We start from the raw sequence: 23,337 nt of genomic DNA on the forward strand, positions 1-23,337 counted from the left end.
TGAAGAAAATAAATAAATTATGTCATATATGAGAAATGAGATATGTATATCTCATATTTCAACTTATTATTCATGCACAACTTATTTTATCTCATATTTGATTGAATAAAGAAAATGATAAGTGATCGGTGCATTTCATGATTAGACAAAACCATACCAGAACCAATACCTCACATTATTATCATGGTTGCAGTATAGAAGGCTTACAGGTAATGTATAGGTTTAAGTTTTGTAATTTCCTATCAAAAAGGGGAGAATTGAAACAAGAGAAGTTTAGCAATGCAAAAAATAGAAACCATTTTTGTCATGTGTTAAAGCAACGAAGCAGATATTGGATCTAAGAATAGCAAAAAACACGAACTTGAATTTGCGCCAAAAGATTGTTAATGGTTGCACCATCATCAACTCTAAGCAAGAACTCCCCCTTCTCATTCTTGACCTCACCCTTCTCCCCTGTATCCTTGTGCATTGAATCTAGGACATCCTTTACCTAAAAACAAATACTCTCAAGCATGGCTCAAGCAATGTGAGACTTGTTTGTAAATCTTGTGATCCAAATGCAAATCCCATGTGCATCATCATGTCACTATGGAGCAAACAATCCATTGAATCCTAGCACAAAATAAACCCCACCCAAAGATTCAATCTTTGCTACTAATTCCTCAATCTCACTTGCAGTTCTTATTATACCAAGGCTATCTTTGAGCTCTTGCAATTACAATAGAGCTCTCTAGCGCATAGTTTGTTGGAAATTCTTGACCAAGCTTAAATGGTAAAGTGGTTAAAAGCCCATGTTTGGACTCAATTACCTCCTCACCTGTATTGAGAAGTATGAAAGCCCCATTCCGATATGTGCATTTGACCTCACCTTTTCCAGCGAAATGACCCAGCATTGTAGCATGCTGATCACCAAGGCATCTAGGAATGGGCCATCCCTTTGTGACTATTCCAATAATCTCAGCATTACTAACAATCTTAGGCAAAATTTCAGCAGGAATGCCAAGGGTATCTAATGTGGGTTTATCCCAATCAAGGGTTTTGAGATTCACAAGCATTGTTCTTGTCACAACCCAAATTCCGGGCGACCCAAAATTTGGCCCTTGACCCTAAGGGTTCTTCCTAATCCACACTGGCAGTCAACCAAAACCCTCTGAATTTTTATTTTTTTTTACACATACATCACATTAGAGTTCTCACCAACTAACAATATCCCAATCACTACTCAATAGTAATAACATATAACAATTATCATCACAGTCCAAAAATAAAAGTTCACAGTTAAACAATTTAATCAAAATAGGGTCTTATTACAAATCCATAGTTCATAGTTTACTAAAGCAAGTTCCAATTCAACACACACAACAAATACTCCACACTCCACTAAGTAGCTCTAAAACCTCCAAGAGCATCCTAAAGTCCTCCCTGCCTCACCTATGGATCCTTAAGAGTGAACCTGCATCTAAAAAGGTGTAAAAAGGAAGGGGTGAGCATTCCACATTGCTCAGTAGGGTGCCTAACACCCAAGGGGTTAATGAGGATTACTAAGTTTCGATGAGCACAAAAGAAACATTCACCAACATTGATCAAGCCACATATTTCAATCTCTATAATTATACCAAATTCCATAATTTTCAACAATTAAATGAAATGCATATGAACATGTGACACACAGTCATACAATGCACTGTCGTTCTTGGGCTCTCACTGAAGGATACGCGTTCGTACCCAAATACATTCCCCATTCGGAGTCTTCTCGGGGTAAACTTTTATGTCTTTCACCCTAGGGATCTCTCTCCCTTCTTAATTCGCCTTACACGGGCCTTTACTTTTCACCACTATTCATTTTTCTCTTTCTTTTGTCATTTCATGCACTTTTCACAGTTTTTATCCTTTCTTCACATAACCATGATGCAAATGAATGCCATGAGGTTAATCACCCTCATTCACAAGTATCACCAATATCATTGGAATTACAATCATACCACAATTCCAAAATTTCCCAACAATTTCAATACTCAAATATAATTATTTTTCCACAACAAAATTACCAAAAAGATTCCAACAAATTCTAAAAAATTCACATATCAATAAATAATTATTTATACCACAATTTCAAAAAATTTCAACAATTCCAACAATTTCAATACTCAAGTATAATTATTTTTCCACAACAAAATTACCAAAAATATTCCAACAAATTCTCAAAAATTCACATATCAATAAATTATAATTTATACCAAAATTTCGAAAATTTTCAATAATTCCAACAATTTCAATACTCAAATATAATTATTTTTCGACAACAAAATTACCAAAAATATTCCAACAAACTCTCAAAAATTCACATATCAATAAGTTATAATTTATACCAAAATTTTGTAATTTTCTAACTATTTCAATAATTTCCAATAATCAAACATAATTATTTTTCCACAATAAAACCACCAAAAATATTCCAACAATTCTCAAAAATTCACATATTAATAAATTATAACTTATACCACAATTTTATAATTTTTCAACCATTTCAATAATTTTAGCAACCCAAAAGCTACCATTTATCAACCAAACAAAATTTCTCGAAATCACAAAAATTCCAAAAAAAATCCCAATCATCAAATAAAATTCCTACAACACAAATATGACCTATTTAACTCACAACGACAAGATCCATAATTTTTTTTCAAGGAAAAACACATTTAATTAAAGTTTTAGGGTTAGATTTTCCTACCACAGATCTACGAATCATATCGTTAAAAACAAGATCAGTCATCGTAGAATTGTTCCTCTTGTTGAGTATAACACCACCTCGAATTTTCAGGCAAAACGGACGACGTTCGGCCGTCCAAATGGTTGGCCAAAGATCCGATGAAAAGCTTCTCCCCATAGTGCCGAGAGCTCCCCTGCCACTTTCAAATTCCTTTATCTCTTCCTTTACAACAAAAGAAAAAAAATAAAATAAAAATCCCACTTCCTTTTGTTTTTAACCCAACCACCAACCAAGCCCGCCCACACCCAAATAAGCCTTGAATTCTTTTGTTTTTCTTCACAACTCCCATGCCAACAAGCCACTTATGTTATATATATATATATATATATATATCTTAAACAATTTAGAAAATATCATGCACGTCTGTGGACCCCGCATTTCGTGCTCATGCGTTTTTCACTCGATGGCGAGCTCGATTTTCATTTAATTTGAAAAATAATTTTTATTTGTTAAGAAAATGACTTGGAGTCGCCACTTATTTTTGTTTTATTTTTAAAGGGTAAACAAAATAAGAAAGAAAAACCCTAAGTGTGACTCCTTATTTTGGAAAAGGCGGCCTGTGAAAAACCGGATCGGGTTCGGGGGTTAGGTTACTTATCAGGAAGGTACGGTAAAGACCGTAGCACCCCTCTAAGTCCCTAAAGTCGGGTCTCTACTAATAAAATGAAGCTGACATGGCAATCAATGGATACTCAAATCAATCTTGCACTTATGAAAATCATAATAGGTATAGAGAGTGCATAGGCCTCCAATCGCGAATGCGCTATCATGAAACAAGGTTAGTGAACAATGGATAGATATAATTATGCGCATATCAAGGAACAGAATAAATCAATCATACATGACAAATAAATCAGTCGAACAATCAATCAGTCGTGAAGTCACGTATGTAGGGCTCCCACCAAAGCCCGATTAATCTTGCATGAATTAATTCCATAAATTCCATTATTCGGAATTACGGAACTTAATCTTTGCTTATTTCAAAACATTTTTTTTTTAAAATAGAGAAGGTGTGAAAATGGCTTGCTAGAAAGAAAGTGACAACCAATTTTTATTGAAGGACGGATTTTTGGCACCTAAACATTATAAGGATGAAAAGTGGAAGAATTGAAATTATTTTTAAAGAAAAACTGAACTATGGACAAAATTATTTGAGGAGCGGGATTAGGGAAAATTATTTTCAAAATTAAAGAATAAAATAAAAAATAGGATGTCCATAGGATCCAAATGTTGCATGCCAAAAGGTGGCCATGCAACATGGAAACAGGTGGGGGTGTGTCCAGGTGGAGTGATGATGGCAGGTGCGATAGCTTGCCCTTGTGAGTCTAATTTCCGTGTGTGAAGTACACAGCATCAGCTTCCATATCTCCATGGCGCCATCTCATCTAGCATCTCGTGGTGAGTCCTATAACACCTTCCATTTGTCTGCTCTAATCACCAACATTCTGGTGGTAACATATGAGGATTCAGAAGGCTTCATGAAGGCCAGTTCCATAGTATTTGAGCTTACAAAAACAGCACCAATTGCAGTGTTTGTTTTAGTCCTAACCCGCTTCCCAACAGTGATGGTTTGCTTAAACAGCCCACTAATGCCTCTCCCAAAGCCAACAACTCCTGAGGACACTCGCTTTTGACTCCCATTTGGCCTTCTTCGCTTCACGTAATGTGCACACTCCCAGTGTTGAATGACAGAATCCGTAGTCAATAGATCGACGTCTGCAAAATATTTGACTCCGGCACGCCATGGCTTTAAGCTTCACAAATGAGTAGAAGATTCTTTAGATGGCTCCAGTTTCTCAAAGTTTCCTCAGTCAATTTCTCCACAATAGTCCCTCTCTCCGGATCATCTAAGATCCTAAGTGGAAAATCAATCTGTGCTAAGGAGGTCTCTGACAGCTTCATTGTTCTCAGATTCAATGGGAGATGTAGAGGCTTCTTTCTCTTTGACATGTCATTAGCGATGTAGAGAAATGATAGAAACTGTACGGGTAGTACACCTATACTCACGCGCAGCCAAGAGGAACTTTCCATTTTCAGTGAGTGCATTAACTAAACTGAGGTGAAGACGATATGTTTGAGCGGACCGATCCCGCTTTATGAAACACTTGAATGAAGATTCTCTTGGATACATGAATCAGGGGATAATGGATCCTTGACTCTCATATTCTTGTGTAATTTGCTTGGAAAACAACCTCGAATGACCCACGCCCGACACACTGTCGGTCTCTGTGATGCTCTCGTGGCCTGCATCTCCAAGAGTCTGCATGGATGGTGACGATCAATTGATGAATCAACAGCCACAATTTCCATCCATGTTCTTTCTACTATAACAGCTCTGGGATTCCTTGAGTTAACAACACATATAGCCCGACCATGAACCAATAATGTTATCACAGTTGCGCCGCTCATGTTATCATCCAAACTATCAGCATGTAGCTATGAATTTGACGTCAATAATGCTGCATGGCGGGCCCCAATTGCTTCCCATAGAATCTGTAACTCTCAGAAAAGAACAAAAGGTAACCTCTGTTTGAATTGATGAGAGAGAGATGAATGTGAATAGGATTATGGTGGGCATCTAATGAGTATGGGCATGGTGGAAATATGAGTTGGGACGTGAAAGATTTAATGGGTATGACTGGTGATGGGAAATGGGTTAGATATGAGTGTAGAGAGATGATTTGTGGGTATGAAAAGAAAGGGTATGAAGACACGTGGTGTTAAAAAGAAATATGGCATGCATGGGGCAAAAGTGGGACTCGGGTAGGTGCCATTCCCCATAGCTGGTTCATCAAAGACATCATTATATCCACAACCTGTATAGTTGTTATGATCATCAGTCATGGATTCCACACCAAGACTAGGAGAGCTGCCATTTATTGCATGCATCAATAGAATACACCTGAAAAACTGGACTCACTCTTTGCCAAATCAAAATGTGGGAATTCCTCATCTGGACCTTCAGAAATACTCTATATATAAACACGTCCGTCAATGCTTGCACTAGCAGGAAGATGAACGTCCTATGAGGAGAACAATGTGTTTGATATAGAAAGAATACGCAGTTCTGAGTGGCCAGAGTTGCATGCACATAGGTCCGCGAGGGAAACCAAGGTGTAGCTCATTTTCTGTGGGGCCTCAATAAACTGAACCAAACTGATGGTAGCGCCAGAGCTTGTAACGGTTGCAACAACATCCAGGACTGTAGTGGAAGAATTGGTGAGTTCAACAAAAACCTGAAGAAGCTTGCACTCAATTGCCAGGCCTGTGTTGCTAATGAGATGGAGTAGGTTGCGGCAATGACGAGACAACATTGGAAAGATTCATACTAGATTCAGCAAGTGTAGCCACTACCATTTGCTTCACCTCCTGCCTCTCAATGAAACCTTGCTGCTTGAGATTATATAACTGAAAAGAAAACTCAATCTTGTCGTCGATAGGTGCGTTGGGGTGAAAAACAGATAGAGCACAAGCAAACTCCTCAAAGCCAAATATTCCGTGATGCTTTGTGTCAAACAAGTCAAATACCCAATCAGCAAATAAGCTTTCCTTTTTGTTTGTTTTGAACCAAACCAATTGAAACTCTTCCTTGTTGATCAGACCGTCATCAATCACAGCGCTGCTGCTCTGTTCTACTTAGCGTTTGCCTTAGTTCTACAAGGGCCTGAACCAGCAAGGCTTCACGTTTCTCAACTTCTGACGTTGCATCTTTGTAGCCTCCAGATGGCGATTAGCAGTTGAGTGACTGGTGGATTCTGACTTTGGGGCAAATCTGCCCTTTGAAGGGCCTTATGAAAATGCCGAGTTGGTGGATTCTGCTTTTGCCTCACCAGAATGCTCTAGTTTCTCATCAAGGTTAGCTCTGATAATTATAGGCTCAGGCTTTTCTCACGGTAATGGGCGCCAAATCAGGATTATCAGCACAATGATTATCCAAATGAGAATCGCTTGAAGATTCAGTTTGCCTTGTTGTATTACTACCCATATTGTCCAGAATCTGAAAGAGAAACTGACATGAGTTCAGATGCAGTTGGTTTGTCATCATGTGTTCCATTCTCGAGAGAAGATGCTTCAGCCATGCAAATTGGGAGAGAAAATCAGAGGTGAGTCTGGAACATCAGAGTGATTTCAGTCGATAGCAATAGATCTTCCACCAAGAACCCAAATGACACTTTTGATAGGGTCGCTTTCTCCTTCAAGCACCAACAAGCTATGAGGTAGACATCATCTGAAGCATCCCAGAGATACAAAATGTCTCCAAGAACAACAACCAGGGCGTTGCTAATATCCCAGCCAGGTGAGTTCGAGCAGTAATCATACACCAAGTCAGAAGCATCCGATGTTCTCTCAGATGACAAAACACAAATCAAGGCATTCCACATTTAGTTTCATGAGAGCAGAGAGGTGTGAAGAATGAATTTACTTAAAAGAAAAAAAAATGAAAAAAAGATAAAACCTAAGGAATATTCAGGCAAAACCACGTTTCATGAATGAAGAACTGGATGCCAACTGGTGGGACGCGCAGTAGGCTTTTGTGTATTTAATCAAACATCAAGCTTAAAGGAAGTAAACCATACCTCAGTCATTTAAGAGAGAAAACAGAGAAACCCAAGAAAGAACAAAGTAGAGCAAGTATAATATGAGCTTCAGTTCAACAAAACTCAACAAACTATGCTTAAGATCAACAACGTCAATGGAGGAAAATCAAGAAATACAAAGTGAAAATGCTCATAATGGCCATACCTGAGCCCTCAAGCGAAGATGATATGACTTACTTTCTGCTCAAACTCTTCTAAGACACCTCGCTCGTTTTCTCCAGTTCTTCTCCTTGAGCAAACTTACTTTTCAAGCACTCTCTTCCTCTCTCAAAACCCTACTCTCTCTGGTTCTCTCTCAGAAAACAACCTGCTATGTTCCTAAAATCTTTCTCCCTGAAAAAATCTCTCATCCTCTAAGCTCTCAAAACCCCCTGTAACCTCTCTTTGGTTCCCGGAAAATCCTTTTCCTCACTAAAAGCAGTCTGCCTCCTAAAAATATCTCTCTTTTTTTCCTGAGACCTCTTTTTTTCCTCCTCCTCTGTCTGTAACCGAAAACCCCTAAAATATCTTCCCCGGCAGCACGTCTCAAAAAGCCTGCACCCCCCCTGCCAAAGGTTCCTCCTCTAACAAAAAATATACGCTCCTCTCTAACGGCCAGAACATCTCCCTGCCACGTGTCAAACTCTCACTTGCTTCTCAATTCCACTATTTGATTCTATGACCACCAACCACGAGGCGACACGTGGCCCTATGGGACTATGACACTTGGCAAAACAGGTTGCCTGAGAGATGAGGCCTCAAACGAGGGTCTACAAATATGCCCCTCTTTGATAGAGTTCACGAGTGTAAGGAATATAAACACTGAAGTGAAAAACAAGTGTGAATAGTGAGTGGAATGAAGTGAACTCTACCGAAGAATCAAAGAGACCCCCATAGGGACACTGGTGAAAGGCAAAGTCACTCAGGCTAGTAGACGAACACAAAGACTCTAATCCTAAAAGAGAAAGATGTCTCAAAATGCCTCTGAAGCCACACTAAGGATCCAGGCTCCCTCTAAGACGTCTCCAAAAGTGACTCGAAGATCGATGTCAAAGATGAGTAACGGTCGAACCACCTTGGAGTACGGACAAGAACACACCCAAAGGAGACTCCCCTATGTGGACTACATGATGAATATGCGGTAATCACAGGGTAACAAAGTGAGGAAAACCGAGGAAGAATGCAAAACCATGAAGGTAAGATGTACAATGCCAGTCGATATGCGAATACCAAGAACTGCGACCCTGAGTGATACAGCTGAGGAGAAACGACATCTGAACGTCAAAAACTCGGAAAGATGGTGACTCAAAATCGAACAAGACTCAACTATGCAGGTGCGACTCAGAGGCGAACAAGACTCAACACAAACTGACAAAACAATGACCGATCGATATAGGTGCGGTCCCGACTCAAACTGACAAGATGATGACCGATTGATATAGGTGCGGTCCTGACTCAAACTCAAACTGATAAGATGATGACCGATCGATATAGGTGCGGTCCCAGGAACTGAACTGACATGACAATGAGATGGCCGATCGATATAGGCGCGGCCCCGACTCGAACTGACATGATAATGACCGATCGATATAGGTGCGGTCCCAGAAACTGAACTGTCATGACAAGGAGATGGCCGATCGATATAAGTGCGGTCCCAGACTCAAACTCAAACTGATAGGATGATGACCGATCGATATAGGTGCGGTCCCGACTCAAACTGACACGATGATGACCGATCGATATAGGTGCGGTCCTAGAAACTGAACTGTCATGACAAATGACCGATTGATATAGGTGCGGTCCCAGAAACTGAACTGTCATGACAAGGAGATGGCCAGTTGATATAGGTGCGGCCCCGACTCAAACTGACACGATAATGACCGATCGATATAGGTGCGGTCCCAGAAACTGAACTGTCATGACAAGGAGATGGCCGATCGATATAGGTGCGGCCCCGACTCAAACTGACACGATAATGACCGATCGATATAGGTGCGGTCCCAGAAACTGAACTGTCATGACAAGGAGATGGCCGATCGATATAGGTGCGGCCCCGACTCAAACTGACACGATAATGACCGATCGATATAGGTGCGGTCCCAGAAACTGAACTGACATGACAAGAACATGGCCGATCGATATAGGTGCGGCCCCAGAAACTGAACTGTCATGATAAGGAAATGGCCGATCGATATAGGTGCGGTCCCAGAAACTGAACTGTCATGACAAGGAGATGGCCGATCGATATAGGTGCGGCCCCGAACTCTGACTGATAAGATGATGACCGATTGATATAGGTGCGGTCCCGACTCGAAAACTGACATGACAGGGAGATGGTTGATCGATATAGGTGCGGCCTCGACTCAAACTCAAACTGATAGGATGATGATCGATTGATATAGGTGCGGTCCCGAACTCTAAGTGAACTAACAAGATGATGAATGACCTGATCAAGCGACCCAAAACCAAAGGATGACTCAGATAATGATGCAAGCAAACTCGGCCGGAGGGGATATGCCCTAGTATGACAACTCATGAGGATCGACAACTAGGTCGAAAGATAATGAAGCCTATGGAAGGTCCGATGCTCCTAGGGAAGGAGGGTATGCCCCAGTATGCAACTCTCGGAGGTCAGCAACTAGATCGAAAAGGTGAATGAAACCTGTGAAAGGTCTAGTGATCTGGGGAAGGAGGGTATGCCCCAGTATGTAATGATGAACAGACAGAGATGCAAAATGCCTCAAAACTACTGTACTCTGAGATATGCTCATCCATCATGTAATGAAAATGTCCAACCTCAAATAGGTAATGCCAAACAGGACCATGCATCGTGACACCATGTTGACAAAACAAGACTAACTGGTGAATAACAACAATGATGACCAGTACTCAAAATGCGAAAAACAAGCAAATCAACACTCAACATGCCAACTATCAAAATGAAAACATCGTCACTAATAAATCAACAATCTGTCAGGCCCTGCCATCATGGAAGATGTTGAACCTAAAGTTCGAAAGATGTATGAGAGCACAACCAAGGTGATCGAGGACTGATCTACATCTCCTCTTAAACGAGAGAGGGGTGAAGTCATGTGTCATAGTGGGATATGTAGGATAAAAGAAGGTGATGATTAGGCTCTGGTAAGATAGAAAGCATGAAAGTATCCATGGTGAAATGTCTGAGTATGAAATGAAAGGTATGTATCCGAGATCGTCCAAGTATGCCGAGAAGACTAAACCCGAGGTATCAATAGCTCCATAATCCATCGAAAGCAATAATCACAAACGGAAAGTCGAATCTCGATGTCAAAACCTCTAACAAGGTGGCTATGCCCCAGTATGAAATGAGGACAACATGAAATAATCCAATGATCTCTATATCACCCTTCGGATGCTCCAACGTCAAAAATCAGTCTAATCTCCCTCCAAAAGATGGATATGCCCCAGTGTGAGGGATCCAGTAGGGTGACTATGCTCCAATGAAAAATAATCTCCATCCTGGCTATGCCCAGTGTAAAGTAGTGTATCCGAGTCAACAAATCAATCAACCTCTACTCCTGGTGCCAAAACGGAAATATCTCAACGTAATCCATAGGAATCAGAATCCTTGGGCTCCATGAATGTGAATGTGGTGGCTATGCCCCAGTATAAACCACCTGAAGTGACTATGCTCCAATGAACAATCAAAGTCCATCACCAATGAAAAGGCTACGCCTCAAATAAATCATCATCTCGAAAATCAACCATCAATGAGTAGAGTGTGTCCCAATGCAGAATATCGAGTAGAATGACTGTATCTCCAATAAAAACGCTCTCTGAAAGGGTTATGCCCCAGTGTAGGGTCATCCCATTACTCCTAATCCATCGTAATCCAAGTGAAGAAGCGAACTGACTATGTCTCAGTGCAGGGCACCATCCCGAAAGAAAACGTCATCGATGAGCGGGGTATGCCCCAGTGTCAATCATCATCTCAACTCCACATCCATCGTGCACCGAGGAATAATCTCCGACCAATCTCGAGTATTGCCCATGAGTGAGCCGTCAAGCACAACGTGTGAAGTCATGGCCTCAAGGTGGTCTTCAGACTCGGGACGTAACGTAGGCCAAGGTAATCGGGTGAAAGAAATGAAAGGAAACTAGGCTCAAAGATCCCAATGATATAATCCCCCATACCCCTCGTACATAAGATGCAATGTGTAGAAAACGTCATGAGTCCCGGACCTAAGGGTCCCCACACGAAAAGTGATGATAAATGAATGGTCACATCAAATGAACAAGTATGATGTGTGGATGCTGAACCCAAGTCAAACATCAAGCAAGATGAGAAAAGAAAGAAATCAAATGAGGTAGAGTGGAATGGAGGAATAAAATAAAGATAGAAGAAGACGAAGAGATAGAAAAGTGAGTGATGGTCAACTCGCATCAAAGCATGGAAAATAGTCACATCTGAAATAGATGGAATGATGGATAGAACAAGGATCCAGAGATACTAAAGAAAAGGTCGCTCGCCTCTCTCACAAAAATCGAACGGATGACTCATACTCTCACCCAAAATATACATCAAGATGAACCCAGAAAGGAGCTCTCATACGAACTCTCTCTATCATATGAACTCAATGAAACAACCTGGCACGCCCATACACATGCCCAATGAAGAATGATACGATGAATGATGCGCTATCATCATTTTTTATTTTATCTTTATCTTTTTTTTTTTTTTTTTTTTTTTTTTTTTTTTTTGCGCATACTTTGATCAATAGTGAATGATCTCTCATGAAATACATAGCTAAATGAATAAACTCTCCCCATGTACTGATGTAACATGAATCCTCACTAACAAGACAACCTCTCAAAACGAGATCTCTGGACCACTGCTCATAAGGCAAGCGGGGGAGGAACGTGACAATCCTCCATGTAGTGACATGTGAAAAAAACCACCACTCGAGGTGAAACACGGATAATGTCGAGTAAGCAATGATGAAAGAAAAGACAGAGAATGAATATCACAAGTGGTGATATATGATATCGGAAAATAGTGATGAAATGATGTCCAAGTGAAAAATATCACAATGAAGAGTGAAGAATGATGCCTGAATATGTATGTCAGGTCTGGAACTCATGACGTATCTAATCATACCATGCAAACACTACAGGATCCCCAACCCGGTGTGATAAGTAAATGAGGTGATGAAAGAAAAAGTTATGTGCTCGTGTGAGGCTCAAAGGGCTAGCAACGGGTAACTCTATATGTAAGGGTGATAGGGTAAATAGGCTCATGAAATGATGGCCACCCATCCTTTGACCACAACCTCAAACATCGTGCTTTCAAGATCCCACATGGTCAATACTGAAGACTGGCATCCATCCAACAAAGTCATGTCAACTCCTCCGAAATCGTGTGAAAGCTCTCACTGATGCTCTATGATGACCATCAATGTCCTCTGAAAATCAACTCACTCTATCATCACAAGCCACTCACCATCATCTCATAAAATCACCATCTCTAATCATCCCGACTCTCTGAAGTCATATGCAATGGCTCACATCTGGATGCTCCATGATAATCCCTCTATCTCAACAATATCATCAAACCATCAAGCCCCTCTCTCATCACGACCCATCTATCATCGTGCAAAGCTCGCCTCGGGTCAAACCATCTCAGACACTACCTGGTCAGATCCATGAAATGATGGAAAGGATAGGCAATGGTACTGTAATATGCTAAGGTGAACAATGGATGGTAAAGTCGTACAGTAGTACCAAAGGGTGGTGTCATGTCAGGCTCAAAATGGGTAAGTCATCAACTCCACAGAGTCAAAGTATGAATATGGATATGGTACTGCTCTAATCAAAAGGTGAAATGGGTCATAGCCTCAAACTCCCTAGGTCGATCTCCTGATCCTAGGTCAATAGGCTCAATATCCTCCATGATAGGTCAGGCCAAAGTGATCGTGATGTAAGTGAAAGATGCATCATATCGAAAGCACAACACGCATCAACACAAGATATGTAAAACTCACTCACGAGAAAAATGTCACAATACTCAGATAAAATATCATATCACTAAATGAACCAATGAGTACATCATGTGTGAAATGATAAAGGACTACAAACAACTGGACTCTCAACATGAAACTAAAAACAATGACCCTAAACCGAAAACAGGACTCAACAAAACAAAAACAACTCTAACAAACTGAAAACTGGACTCAACAAAACGGAAACAACTCTGATGACGACCATAATCAGGATGAAAAGGTGCTCTGAAGTGAACTACTGCAAAGTGATGTATCCATGTCGACTGAATCAAGTCCTCGACCTGGAAAATCCCAGAACACCATATGCCATCAGTACCCTCAATATCCAAATCAATCTACTGATGACCAGGAGGAGGAGGAACTGCATGTGTAGAATGTGTAGGCAGGGGATTGGTGGTCACACTTGGCCTAGCCAAGTCAACCACCCCTGAATCGATCAAATCCTGTATCGCATGATGGAGTGCTGAACAACGCTCAGTATCGTGCCCCGGAATCTGATGATACAAGCAGTGCTCATGTGAACGGAAATGAGGAGGAATAGGATGGGGCAAAGGCCTCGGCGTCAAAGGAACAATCACCTCAGCGTCTCTGAGCTTCTCAAAAGCTTTAGTCAATGTCATGCCCAAAGGAGTGAACTGTCTCGCAGCCCTTTGTGCATATGGTCTAAGTGGTGGGTGAGTAGCGGCTCTCGAATGTGGTGGTCACGGCTGCATGCTAGTCTGAGCAATGTAAGGCTCCTGAGCATAATCCAGCTGATACTGATACTGTGGAAAAGAGAAAGGAGCTCTGACTGTAGGTGGCCTATAAAGTGAGTGATGCGCAGGCCTCCGATGCTGATAACTAATAGTGCCAACCTCTCCAGATCTGCCAAACGGCCCAATCAACTTCTTCCCCTTACTGTCAGGGGAAGGAGTAGTATCTGTCCATAATCCTCGAGCGATGGCCTCCTCAACACTGAAAGCCGCCTGAACCAAACTCCTGAGATCCTGAAACGGGATGCCCACAAGACGTCTCGCAAATCTCGGTTGTAGGTTCCGAAGAACCATATCAATCTGATCCTGCTCCTTAGGTCGATCTACCATACCAGCCACCTTTGCCCTCCAACGAGTGACAAATGAAGAAATAGACTCATCTGGCCTCTGCCTGGTGGCCTCCAACTCTCGTCTAGACACATCAATATCGGCACTGAAAGCGAACTGAGTCAGGAACTCATGAGCCACGTCCTCCCAAGTGCGAAGTCTCGAAGGCTCAACTGAAGCAAACCACCTCTGAGTTGTTCCACTAAGTGACATGGGGAAGAGGGCCACCAACTGTGCATCATCTATCCCATGTGCTCTCATGACTGTGCTGTATAGTCTCAAGTGGATCTTGGGACAACCAATCCCACTATAGCGCTCAATGTCTGGCATGCGAAACTTGGCGGGCAAGCTAGCCGCCGGTATGCCATCTCTGTCATCCCAAGTCAAACCCCCGTCCTGCAATCTAATCTGTCTCATCATGGACTCAAGCCTCTCAACCTTGGCCTCCTGCTTGGCCAATCGGGTATCCTCAATAGTGAGAACCATGGGAGGCGGCACTGTGACAGTAGGTAGGGGAATGATCTCATAATGATCTGCCAGATGGAATGGAGTACCAAGTGAAACCCCAGGTGGACGAGTCTGTGCTGTCTGAGATGCATGAGGAATCGTCTCGTCAGTGACCATGCCAGCCGGATGAGGATCTTGGCGAGAACTCTCTAACTGATCCAAGCGCCTACTGACTCCAGCCATGAACTCCTGTATGGAAGCAAGTGTGGAAGCTAGCTCGTCTGACATCTCAACTGAACTGTCTGAACTCGGATATGAATCTGCTCTGATCAATCGTCCTCCAACTCTCCTCCAAGAATGTGACTCCAGACTCAAACGACTCCTAAACTGACTCCCTACAATGCAAACAAAATGGATGAAGGACACGAGATAGAACTCTAAAAGACGACAATACAACATGCAAGCACATGGTCCTGAGATGGCAATCCAAAATCTGGATGTATGACGAGAACTTTGGAGTCATAAAGGTGTCCACTGTGAGATGGCTACAAATGTGACTAGAGAATTCCCATCAATAATCCAAGATGAAAGGGGTGTAAAAAAAAACACACTATCACGAGATCAGTACTCCATCTATAGACATATATCTTTAATTCAACTTTCAACCCGAGCTCCATAAGAGAAAAAAAAAATGATAAGTTGATCAAGTCGAATCTCTCGAAAAAGTGTGGATGCGAAAATGTGCCTTTCACCTTTCCGTATTGAAAATATGAGCATCGGGTTGAAAATTGAATCAAGTATCCAACGAAGAAATGAGGTACTGAGCCCGTGATAGGTGTATAGTGCAAAAGGTGATCAATGAACATATCTCAAAGCATCGAGTGAGTGACAGCAAAGTGAAAGGACGGTCGAGCCAAGAAAGAAAAACGAAAGCCCTATGGAGAGAGCATGATAAACTCATCGAGTGAAAAACATAATCCAAGGTGACATGACAAAGGTGATCCAACCGATACTCAAACTCGTACCGATCTCCGAGCACTCTCAACTGGAGACTAAAAAGAGGGAGTGTGAATCCGAACTATGACCACAGAGGCTCTGAAAGCCCTCAGATGCACCCACGTGTAGGGAAGGAGTCCTAATAGAAGGATCTATGGCTCAACCTACGAGGTCAAGGCGGCTCTAAATGGATATGGGTGGACTTTAAAAGATCCCTAGCAGAAGCGATCATACCCTTCGGCGGTACGCAACCCTCTGCACGCCTCCGAAGAGATGGGGTGCTTCCATGCAAGGTGGTCATCACCTCCACACATGCACTACCTCGCATCCCAGGGGGTTTCTTATGGTGAAACCTCTCAAACTCTCAACACTCAACGGTCGACTAAAGTGCACAGTGAATGGTGTGGGTGCATCCGAAAACCCTAAGAAGCTAAAACAAGAGAGAAAACACACTAGTCGCACAACTATCCATGAAACCTAGCTCGGGGCTATACAGGTCTTCAATGATCGGACTCCAATCATCATCGATATGTCGGTCTCCTCCAGAACGCTCCCAAACATCGGTATAGCCCATCGCTAGACCCTACTCCTAATCTCTATCTCGGTCAGAGTACAAGCACACACAAGGCCTCACACTTGCAAAAGTGAGAACCTAAATGAAGGAAATGACCGAAACTAGAGGGTCGGAGATAAGGGGATAGATGTGCTACCCACACGGACAAGCAACACGCAATCACACAAAGAAAGGGTAGTCATGCACCATACAGTCAAGCAGAGTACAGGTATATCACTCAAGTCCACACAAACTATCACGATCAAGACGAATAGTGATACAAACATCATGCTCAAAAGACAATCAAGGCAATATACAAGCCAGAGAATCAACACATCAAGTCAAATGATATACACCAGTGAATCCATGCATGTGAGGTGAACAGAACAATCATGACAAAATCAGAATGACTATGCTAAGCAAGGCAAGATGATCAATCAATATAATCAGCATGTCAATGTACTCAACAAACATGACAATGAAGCACAGAAAAAAAATCACGGCATCGGAAGCCTCGATCAAGATAATCAATCAGCATGTCAAAGCCCAAATGAATATAATATCCATGCATGTCTCCAATGACATCAAAGACTCTCAATGTTCAATCACGAGAAAGGTATCCACTGATCGACCTATCAAACGCCACGTTTGCTTCATCCTAAGTTCAAGCTTGACCCTCTAAAAGTCCCCAGTGGAGTCGCCATTTTGTGGACCCCGCATTTCGGGCTCAATGCGCTTCCTACTCGATGGTGAGCTCAATTTTTATTTGGAAAAAATTGATTTTTATTGATTATTTGAAAATGACTTGGAGTCGCCACTTATTTTTGTTTTATTTTTAAAGGGTAAACAAAATAAGAAAGAAAAACCCTAAGTGCGACTCCTTATTTTGGAAAAGGTGATCTACGAAAAACCGAATCGGGTTCGGGGGTCAGGTTACTTATCGGGAAGGTACGGTAAAGACCATAACACCCCTCTAAGTCCCTAAAGTCGGGTCTCTACTAATAAGATGAAGCTGACGTGGCAATCAATGAGAAAATCAATGAATACTCGGAACGAATCATGCACATATGAGAATTAAAACAAGCATAAGGAGTGACCATGATGTGAGAAAATACGTACCTGGGTGGCAAACCAATATGCGCTATCAAGAGAGGGGGTTAGTGCACAATAATGATCACAACTATGTCACTTATGTCACCAAACAAGATAAATAAAGCATCAATAGCACACATAGCCTTTCATTCAAATTTACTCTTATTTTGAAGAAAATTTATTTGATGTCGGGCCCCCACCATAGCCCGTTTATTTTGCATGAATCAATTCCATAAACTCCATCACTTGGAATCACAGAATTTTAATCCTTGCTTATTTTAAAACAAAACAAAAGAGATGTGAAAATGGCTTGCCAAGAAGGAAAGATGACAGCAAATTTTATTAAAAACAGAATTTTGGAACCTAAAGAAAACCTAAGGGTGAAAGATGGAAAATATTGAAATTATTTGAAAACCGATGTTTAAAAAGTTATTTGCAAGAAAGGAGTAGAAAATTATTTTCTAAGCCAAAAGATTGATGGAATGGGAGGTGACACGTGGCATAGGAGTGACTAAGCAAGTCATGCAGACTAGAAGCGTAAACTTGGGCCACCTGGAGCACCGACTGCATAATATTCTCTCTCTGCCTGTGAAGAGGATCTCTCGTAATTTCCTGTATGTCCCTAATACCCTTTCCCAAGCATGAACACATGAATAACCCGATCTGCTGCTAATATTGCTGGAAAACTGTAGCGACCATCCTTCCCTTGCATCAACATCTCAGCCATGTAGGCTTGATCTTCAGCTCACTTAGTATCCTAAATTCCTGGGGAGTTCGATGGATCCATGCAGACAGTCTGAATGATGAGCTGCTGGCGATATGTAGCAAGATTTCCATGGATTTCTTGAGGCATTGAAGAGCTTCTGCTACAATTTAGAATCTGATGGACTGCTGAATATAGTGCCGAGGTACTGCTCGTGATCTCTCATATCATGCTTAGGAGGAATTTGCAATTATCACTGAACCAGATGATATCTGCTATAAGGTTCCAGAAACAGTGGTAGCTTGTAGAATACCACTACATGAGAATGAGGACCCTTCTGAATCGGGTACAGCTGTAACTGAAGCAAGAGCAATGTCTTCAGTTGGAAACTATGCACTAAAACAGCCTTCAACCGTCTACGGGAGTTCAAACATCAACATTAAAGCTGCCTGTACCACGTGGAGGTCCTGTTCTGCCACTGGAGCCCATGCTAAACTGATTATGGATGGCCTGATGGATTTAACTTAGGGGCCCTTCACTCATCTCATCTTCTGCAGCAACTACATCAAGCCATCCATAATCAGTTTAGCATGGGCTCCAGTGGCAGAACAGGACCTCCACGTGGTACAGGCAGCTTTAATGTTGATGTTTGAACTCCCGTAGACGGTTGAAGGCTGTTTTAGTGCATAGTTTCCAACTGAAGACATTGCTCTTGCTTCAGTTACAGCTGTACCCGATTCAGAAGGGTCCTCATTCTCATGTAGTGGTATTCTACAAGCTACCACTGTTTCTGGAACCTTATAGCAGATATCATCTGGTTCAGTGATAATTGCAAATTCCTCCTAAGCGTGATATGAGAGATCACGAGCAGTACCTCGGCACCATATTCAGCAGTCCATCAGATTCTAAATTGTAGCAGAAGCTCTTCAATGCCTCAAGAAATCCATGGAAATCTTGCTACATATCGCCAGCAGCTCATCATTCAGACTGTCTGCATGGATCCATCGAACTCCCCAGGAATTTAGGATACTAAGTGAGCTGAAGATCAAGCCTACATGGCTGAGATGTTGATGCAAGGGAAGGATGGTCGCTACAGTTTTCCAGCAATATTAGCAGCAGATCGGGTTATTCATGTGTTCATGCTTGGGAAAGGGTATTAGCGACATACAGGAAATTACGAGAGATCCTCTTCACAGGCAGAGAGAGAATATTATGCAGTCGGTGCTCCAGGTGGCCCAAGTTTACGCTTCTAGTCTGCATGACTTGCTTAGTCACTCCTATGCCACGTGTCACCTCCCATTCCATCAATCTTTTGGCTTAGAAAATAATTTTCTACTCCTTTCTTGCAAATAACTTTTTAAACATCGGTTTTCAAATAATTTCAATATTTTCCATCTTTCATCCTTAGGTTTTCTTTAGGTTCCAAAATTCTGTTTTTAATAAAATTTGCTGCCATCTTTCCTTCTTGGCAAGCCATTTTCACATCTCTTTTGTTTTGTTTTAAAATAAGCAAGGATTAAAATTCTGTGATTCCAAGTGATGGAGTTTATGGAATTGATTCATGCAAAATAAACGGGCTATGGTGGGGGCCCGACATCAAATAAATTTTCTTCAAAATAAGAGTAAATTTGAATGAAAGGCTATGTGTGCTATTGATGCTTTATTTATCTTGTTTGGTGACATAAGTGACATAGTTGTGATCATTATTGTGCACTAACCCCCTCTCTTGATAGCGCATATTGGTTTGCCACCCAGGTACGTATTTTCTCACATCATGGTCACTCCTTATGCTTGTTTTAATTCTCATATGTGCACGATTAGTTCCGAGTATTCATTGATTTTCTCATTGATTGCCACGTCAGCTTCATCTTATTAGTAGAGACCCGACTTTAGGGACTTAGAGGGGTGCTATGGTCTTTACCGTACCTTCCCGATAAGTAACCTGACCCCCGAACCCGATCCGGTTTTTCGTAGATCACCTTTTCCAAAATAAGGAGTCGCACTTAGGGTTTTTCTTTCTTATTTTGTTTACCCTTTAAATATAAAACAAAAATAAGTGGCGACTCCAAGTCATTTTCAAATAATCAATAAAAATCAATTTTTTCCAAATAAAAATCGAGCTCACCATCGAGTAGGAAGCGCATTGAGCCCGAAATGCGGGGTCCACAACGTCCTTTTTCTTAATTAAATTAAAACCATTATCCCCTAATTCACCTTCCGTGATTATGAATTAAACCCAACTTATGATTTTCCATCTCACGAAAAATACTATCATATTCGTAATTTAATTTACTACAAGTTTGCTCTTCAAAAAGTATAATTTGACTATAATTACTTGAATCATTTTTATTTTGAAATTCCCTTAAAACATGATATAATTAACCATTAACAAAATTCAATTTCATAAAAATATTAAATACATAAAATAATTTTTCAACAACCAAGAAGTTGAAATTTGTAATAACCCTTCACCTATTAATTTTACTAATATTTATTTACCAACAAAAATTTAATTAATTAGTATTTTAATTTATAAAAATCAATTTCTCAACTCTTTGATATACCTTTATTTATTTTACTTTATTTGTCAAATTATTCAATCGCCTCTAACTTTCAAAAGTTAAATTCATAAAATTCACATTTAATTAATTTACCCCTTTTGTATAAATATAATTTTTTCTAAATTCATATATCATAATTTACTCTTTATTTAATTTCAATTCAACTCCGGTTAATGTTTCGTAATTCTATAAAGTTAAATTCCAATCATAAAAACCAAATTGATTTGTTATAAAATTAAATTCAATTTCTTTTTAATTATCCATTATACCAATTTGATATAACATAAATTTTTACCAAGTTTTGCTTACTACAATTTTTTTGATAATTATCCGATAATAATTAAATTAATTCCCATAATGTACTTAATATTCAAAATTTCAAAACCTAATCTCAATTATTTGTTGGCTAAATTTTTCTCCAAATCTAAATTTAATTTCTAAAATCCCCACTCCTTACATCTGACATGAAAAAATTTTCAAACTATTGACTTTTGACCAACTTTTCCAAAATCTTTCCTAATTAGATACTAACACGTGGATCTTCACCACTCTTCTTGACCATTTGACCCACAATTTTATGAAATACTCTATGCTCCTAGAATTTTACTTGTCCTTAAAAACCCGGGTATTAGAGTTCCATATGCATTTGAGACATCAGTGACATGCATGAACCCCACCATTCAAGCCTCCTGTCATACTCCAGAGAAGCTTCAATGCGTTGAAATATGTGCATACGTGCAAACCACATGTCTCCTCAAAATGCGTTCTTCCCCCAAGTAATTCTTTCTCCAATTTCCTGTAAAAACAAAATATAAACACCATCCAACTGGTCCTTAACATTAGTTGTTTTCAAATTCATTATATGGGAGACCCACTCTCTGTGTTTAATAATAATAATAATAATAATATGTTGCACATTCATTAAACTTTATATGGTTAATATTAAATATAATATAAGATGATTAAAGTGACAACTCATAGTTGTATAATATGTTTATATAAGTACCAATAAAATTATATTGTAATAAGTTATTGGTGGATGTTTTAAACTCCATCATACAAAAAAATCTATTAATAATTGGACCCATGAGAAGGCATGGGCTTAACTTTGAGAATGGACCTTGAGTTTCCTTTGGCCTAGGCCTTGACTGGTGTTGATATTATCATTTTGCACGAAAAGTAAGGTGCAATGATGTCAAAGAAAATCAAAATAAATGTGTTAATTTAGTTTATTTATTTATTTATTTAATGAATGAATTATTGATTATCTTTGCTTAAATTTCTCCATCTTTTGCTTTTATTTTCAATTATTTTTTATTTTAAGGTTATTTAAATATAAAAAAAATCCACACTCCAAAGTCATTTTTATCCCTATTTCCCATCCAAACATTTACAAAAATCATATAGGAGTATCAAATTGATATTACATTTATAATTTTCAACAATTAGAGGTTGCTTTTCCCCTTTTGCACAAACCTTTTTTTCTTTTATGTATTTTTTATTCAAGATATTAAACACATAACTCTCAAGGATTTTTATTTTTTTTCATTACGTTGTTTACTTTCATAAAGAAAAATTCGACTTTTTAGGATTTTCTAGTGTTAAAATAATTTAGAGCTTAATAGGGAAAATAAATAAATAAATAAATAATAAGAAGAGCAACCCAAGAAAATAAAATTTACCCTCTTAAATTGGTTTTGTGTAATACTATAATTTTAAAATAATCTTTCAATTTGTTGGTACCTTATACTATGAAAGCCATTTTTAGAGTTTGATTAAGTAGCATTCTAAGTTCATATTTATTTTAAACTTATGCATTTATTGATCACTCAAAGAAATTCATTTGCATGTAGCATGAATAGAGTCCTAATAATTTTGAATTTTCTTTATAAGTAAATCACATTTAAATATAATTAACATAACAAAAGATTAATATTATTAAGATGTGATCAATTAATTTTATTTTATTTTTGTAATTCTAACTTTGTTTATTTAATCATAATAATTCATAAATAATTATATAATTATTATAATTTATTACAACATATATACCATTAAATTATATATGTTTAATATAAGATCATTAAAGTGAAAAGTTATAGTTGTGTACTAATTATACAAGTAATGTAAATCATACTATATAAATTATAGGTAAAAATTTAAACTCCATCCCAAACTAATAGAATCTATTATAATAATTGGAGTGGACATCATATTGGGCCACCTGGGTCAGATTTTAAAGATTGGGCATTGAGTTGTCCTTGGGCCTAGGTCAAGGCCTTTTCTTGGTGTCATCATTTTGAAGAAGTAAATTGTTGGGCGGTAAAAGAATACACTAAATAGAAAATAAATAAAAACATCAACTAAAATAAAGGTTATAATTACAATATACATGATCTCACATGTAAGTCAAAGTCATTGCTAACTTTAGCACAAACTCAATATTCTCTCAAGGTTGAGAGACAACATAATGAAGCAGCTTGGTGAGGTCATGACTACTTGATAGCCTTAAGTCATGACT

General features: G+C 39.6%; 1 pseudogene; it reads right to left on the minus strand.

Moving 5' to 3' along the window:
* The window catches only part of LOC117909919, a 52,770-nt pseudogene that overhangs the window by 20,170 nt on the left and 9,263 nt on the right, over positions 1–23,337 (minus strand).

This window comes from Vitis riparia, unplaced genomic scaffold (assembly GCF_004353265.1).
Source record: "Vitis riparia cultivar Riparia Gloire de Montpellier isolate 1030 unplaced genomic scaffold, EGFV_Vit.rip_1.0 scaffold469_pilon_pilon, whole genome shotgun sequence".
Classification (NCBI taxonomy): Eukaryota; Viridiplantae; Streptophyta; class Magnoliopsida; order Vitales; family Vitaceae; genus Vitis; species Vitis riparia.